Raw genomic sequence first — 6000 nt, forward strand, 5'->3', positions numbered from 1 at the left:
GATTTAATTCTCGTTTAGAGTCATTTTTTACAGATTTTTTGAGAGGTTTGGGGAGAGATCTCTAACAGGTCTCTGCTTCTACTTTGCCATCTTGGCTCTGCCAAAATTTGACCATATTAATGTTTCCAGAAAATAAGATGTGTTGCTTTTTGTTGTACAAAAGCTTTATTCAATCTGTTTTATTCTCAGTGTCCTTTAAGACACAACTTGTTGAGCATTTATCTCTCTCTAAAGCTGTGACTATCCTTTGTCCTTGGATTCTTTTTTCTACATTTATGTTGTGTATTCATTTGTATATGGCATGAAATATTAGTCCATTCCCATTTTATGGCAAGCTATATCCACAACAATTTTTGCTGAATAATACTTTTTAAAGTGTTTTGTTGTCATTGGTTTATTCATTTGGGAATACTACATGGCTCAGAATTTACCTCATTAATCTGCTTGGCTGTTGACATAGATAATTTCTGCTTCATTGCATAATTTTTTTACTTTAAATTTTATCTTCATATGTACATCCTCTCTCCCTCCCACCTCCACAAATTGATAAAGGAAAACAAAACTCATTATAGTCAAGAAAAACAAATTCCTACATTTGCCATGTAAAAAAAGTCTCAGTCTGTACTCTGAATCAATTATTTCTCTTTCAGGAGGTCGGGAATATGTGTCATCTCAAGTCCTCAGGAATTGCGGTTGATCATTGGGTTAGGCAGAGTCCTTAAATCTTTAAAAGTTGTTTGTCTTTTATATTATTGCTATTATTACGTAAACTGTTTTCCTGGTTTTCCTTCCCTCATTGTATCAGTTCATTCAAATCTTTCTATGTTTCCCTGAAGCCATTCCCTTTATCATTTTTTACAGCTCATCATAATTTGTACTATGGGAACCTCAAGAAAAATAAAGGAAACAATATAAATGAATAACAAAATAAATGAAACACTTGATAAAATCTAGCATTTTAAATTTATAAGGAACTATTGAAGATATATGAATCTGAAGATATATGAATCATTCTTCAATAGATAAACCATTACAGGATATAAAAATAAGCAGTTCTTAAAACATCCACATCAAAATTAACAACCACATCAAAAAAATTTTTAAATCTCTAGTAAGAGAAATGCAAGGATATCTGTCAAATTGGCAAATGCAATAAAAGACAATTCAATTTAAAGTTGATTCAGCTGTGGTAAAAACACTATTATACTGCTGGTACTGTTATGAATTGCTCTGTTTTTGAAAGCAACATGGAATTATACAATGAGTTACAAAAATGCCCACAATTTTTTGACCTCATTGTTCCACACCCAAAGTTCCACTACATATATTAGTAGTGTGTATACCTGAAGTGTATTCTTATTAGTAACTTTGCTACATTATTTAATTAAATACTTTTTGCTTTGAACTAATGTGTTTTTTTGGTTGACTGGTTATACATTGGTGAAGGCTTTCAAACCATGGTTTTAAGTGGATACTGACCCACACCTCCAACATGCCTGGTACTTAGGTTAGGATTGAGGTGATATTACATGTTAAGGGGTCCAAGAGTACTCTCAGTAAAAGAAGAATCAAATCAATTTTCTGGTTTATTAGGGTCAGGTGACTAGCCAAGTTGAATAAAGGAAAGAAGTGAATAGAAGTTTTCCAGGTCACTGGGGCCATGTTTCTTCATCCCAACTCTTTTTCATCTCAACTTTAATGCCAACTCTCATAGCTGCTTCCAGATCATGCCAGAAGGTACTCAATTTTTAATTCCTTGAGGTTGTGCTTCATCTCAATTATCTTCTGTCCTATTTTTACTGTTAATTATAGCTTTCTTTATATTTAAACATTATTTCTCTTCTCCAAATGAGACTTTCCAACTAGAGAGGCATCTAGTAGGATAAGATGTGTGATCTTTATGTTTCTTTTCTCAATAACATTATTAGAAAAATCTGTGGGTTACCTGCATTTCTTAACTTGATCAATTTTCATGATAAATTTCTCTTTAATCAATACCAAATTGTTTTAATGATTACTGTTTTTAGTATTGTTTGAGATTTAGTACACCTTTCTTTTCCACTTTTTATTACTTTCCTTGATATTCTTCACATTTTGTTCTTCCATATAAATTTTATAATTTTTTCCTAGCTTTGTAAAACAGTTGTTGATTGGATTGGCACAGAATAAGTCAACTTAGTTCTTTTTTTTTTTTTTTTTTTGGTATTGTATTGGCTCCATCTACCCACAAGCAATTAACATTTCTTTAGATCTGTCTTTATTCCTGCAAAGAAATTTTCCAGTTAGATTTGCATAATTCCTAGGTTCATAGTGGATAATCTCAAGTATTTTATGCATTTTGTAGTTATTTTGTATAGAATCTCTCTGCTGGGGCTTCTTTTATATCATACAACTTTGCTGACTTTATTGTTTTATATAACTGTTGTTTTCTAAGCAAGTCATCTGAAAAAAGTTATTATTGTTTCCTCTTTACCTGTTCCTATTCCCTCATTTTTCTCTTGTCTTATTGCTGTAACTAGCATTTCTAACATTATATTAAATAGTAATGGTGACAATGGATATCTTTGCCTTATCTCCAGTCTTTTTGGAAATGCCTTTAACTTTTCTCCATTATGTATGAAATGTTTCCTCTTAGTTTTAGATAGGCATTATATACTAAGAGCAAGCTTGATTTATTCTTATGTCTTCCAGCATTTTTAACAGAAACGGATATTGTATTTTGTCAGACCCTTTTCAGCATCTATTGATATAATCATGTGATTTGTATTGTTATTCTTATTGATATGGTTTGTTATGTTTAAAATCTTCCTTATAATAGGACCAACCATGAATTACTAGTATAAGCCCAACCTTATCATAGAGACTAATCTTTTTAGTGTGTTATTTTATTTGCTAGCATTTTATTTAAAAATTTTGAGTCAGTGTTCATAAGGGATGTTGGTTTGTACTTTACTTTCTCTGCTTTCTCTCCTTAGTTTAAGTATTGACTGTATTTGTATCATGGAGATTGGAAGGATTCCTTCTTTTTTCCATTTTTATAACTTATATAATGTTATAATTAATTGTTTTGGAATGTTTTATAGAATTCCACAATGTTGCACTATTTTCTATTATGTTAATGTTGTTAAGTCATTTCAGTCATGTCTAACTCTTCACTCCAAAGATAATAGAGGGGCTTGCCATTTCTTTTTATAGATGAGACAAACAGGGTTAAGTGACTTGGCCAGGGTCACACAGATATCTGAGGCCAAATTTGAAACCAAGAAAATGTCTTCCTGAATCCATACCTGGCACTCTATCCACTCTACCACCTTGCTGCCCTTTTGTGCCAAAATTTTTCTATTATAACTAACCAGATCAGCACCCACACTGGGAAATGACATGGCATAGAGTATTTTGAGTTACTATGGAGAGTCTTAAAGATCCAGCACTTTGAAACTCAAATATCCAGGGGAGCCTAATTCCAGGAGTTGGAGACTGGCAAAATAAGCCATGTATCCTGAATTGAGGCCAAGCATGGCTGACCACCCCACCCAAAAGCAAAGACCATGGCCCTAACACAAAGCATCAGTTCAAGAACTAAGGCTGCAGAGATGAATAAAACAAAACATAGACTATCACAAAAGACAATTATAGATCCTGAGATGTCCCAAAACCCAACTTAGGAGAATATAACTCCATAATAATTATAATATCAAGTATTCAAAAGAAAAACAGGTTTTTTCTATAATGACAACATTAATACTTAGAAGAAATGAAGCAAGAGATAAAGTATGAAATAAAGCTTTGAAAAAACAAGTGGAAGGAGATTAAATAGTTTTAGAAAAGAAAGTGGTTAACTTTACCCAAGTAATGGAAATTAACAATAGAGCAAACAAATATGACTTCATGTGAGAGCAAGAAATATTAGAAGAAAATTAAAAGATTGGGGGGGGAAAGTGCTGGATAACTGATATCAAAAAACAGCTAACCGGGAAGCAAACCAAGAAGAAAATTTTAGAATCACTGGACTTCCTTAAAACCATGATTTAAAGGAGAAAAATAAAGCCTGCACATGATATTTCAAGAAATCATAAATGAAACTGCTCAGATCTATTAGAACCTGAAGGCAAATTGCAGATTACAAGGATCCACTTATTACCTTTTGAAAGAAACCCCCAAAGAAAATGTCCTTAAAAAGTCATCGCCAAAATTCAGAACTTCCAGAGCAAAGAAAAAGTGTTTCAACCATCCAGAAAGGAGTTTAAGTAGCAAGGAACCAAGGTCAGAATCCCATAAGACCTGGCAACTTCTGCTAAAATCAGAAGAGATCTTGGAATATAGTATTTTAAAAGGCAAAAAATATAGGCTTAAATCCAAGAATAAATTACCTTTTAATGTTGACTATAATCCTATGAGGGAAGGGGTTTGGAGGACGAATGGTTTTTAATGGACTAGAAGAATGTTTGATGAAAAGACTAGATCAGAGTAGGAACTTTGAAAAGTAAGCATAAGATAAGAGAAGTCTAAAGAGGTAAATGTATTTAAGCAGTACGTTGGAAGTGGCAATATGATGCAGTGCTAACATTCTTATAGAAGAACAAGAAACCAGTGTCCCTGTAGAAGTTTAATTCCCACTTCTCTACTGACCAGTTCTACTCCCCACTGTAGAGAGGATGTGCCAAATGAGATGTTTTGGAACCAAGCTTTTCCCACTGGAAAATATATGGGAAGCACCAGCTTTGCTTATACATACATATCCATGTTACATACTTTTCTGCCCTCCACATCTAGTCAATTGCCAGGACCACCTGCCTCCTCTGAAATATAGTTTGATCTTCCTTCTGTTCTTCCTTTTTCCTTGCCAGTTGTCTTTTTCAGATATTGATTATCTTATAATTGAACTTCTGTACCTAACTTCTTTCTCCAAGGACTATAGGATTTCTCTAAACTATTATGTGACTAAGGTGTTAAACTAATTTATTTTTCAGACCCACTGCTTGGACTATATCACTGTACCCATTGGGTCAAATAAAAGTTTATTCAAGTGGCTTGTAGATCATCGTTGAAACCCCATTCCCCACCTTTGCTGCCCAATTCTTCATTCTCATCTTCCTCAACCCTCCCACCCCAAAGTTTCAACCTTATTCCACCTAGCCCTTCCACCATGCCCTCTGGCACATCTATTCTATAGGTAACAAACTTCCCTTCATCTTAAATCTTTTCTTTTCCCACACCTTCCATCTACTAACTTTTACTGAAACCTGGTTCCCTCTGATGATACAATCTCCCTGACCATCTTTCTCAGTAATGGTTGCACTTTCATTCATCTGTGGTTTTATCTCTCATTGGTCAAGGCAGTGGAATTTGAATACCCCTTGCTTGCCATTGCCACTTTCAGGTTCTCCCTTTCTTCTACCACTCAGTAATTCTCTTCCTTTGAGGTTCATGCTATTCATATCTACCACCCAACCAAAATCCTAGTAATTTATGTACGGATGCCCCAGATCACTCCCTTCCTCTATGACTTTGGTGCCTGGCTAACAATTTTTCTTTCCTCCCCAACTCTTGCCCTCATACTAGGGAACTTCAACATACACATTGATTGTCTCTCAAGTCTCTAACTAGGTATGATTGGAACTAGGTAGGTTTTTAATCTACTCACTTCCCATGAGATACTTCTCTGCCCTACCTCAGCCACACAAAAATGGTCATCACCAAAAAATCCCATTTTCTGACCATAATCTATTGACTTTTTACTTGTCTCTTTGCCTTTGCTTACAAAACCCTATTATTTGTGCTTAATACAGTCTTCAATTCCTTGATGCCTCAATTCTACAGCAAGCTATCTTCTCTGCACTAGCCATTCTTTCCTCTTCTCCCCATCGTGACCCCTTGGCAAACCAATCCAACTCTATACTGTCCTCCTCTCTTAAATCTCTAGGCCCTTTATCATATCACTGATTACACCTAGACAAGCTTCAGCTTTGAATCACTCTTGCCATTTGTTGCCTTCTTGCC

Source organism: Notamacropus eugenii, chromosome 5 (assembly GCF_028372415.1).
Source record: "Notamacropus eugenii isolate mMacEug1 chromosome 5, mMacEug1.pri_v2, whole genome shotgun sequence".
NCBI classification, from domain to species: Eukaryota; Metazoa; Chordata; class Mammalia; order Diprotodontia; family Macropodidae; genus Notamacropus; species Notamacropus eugenii.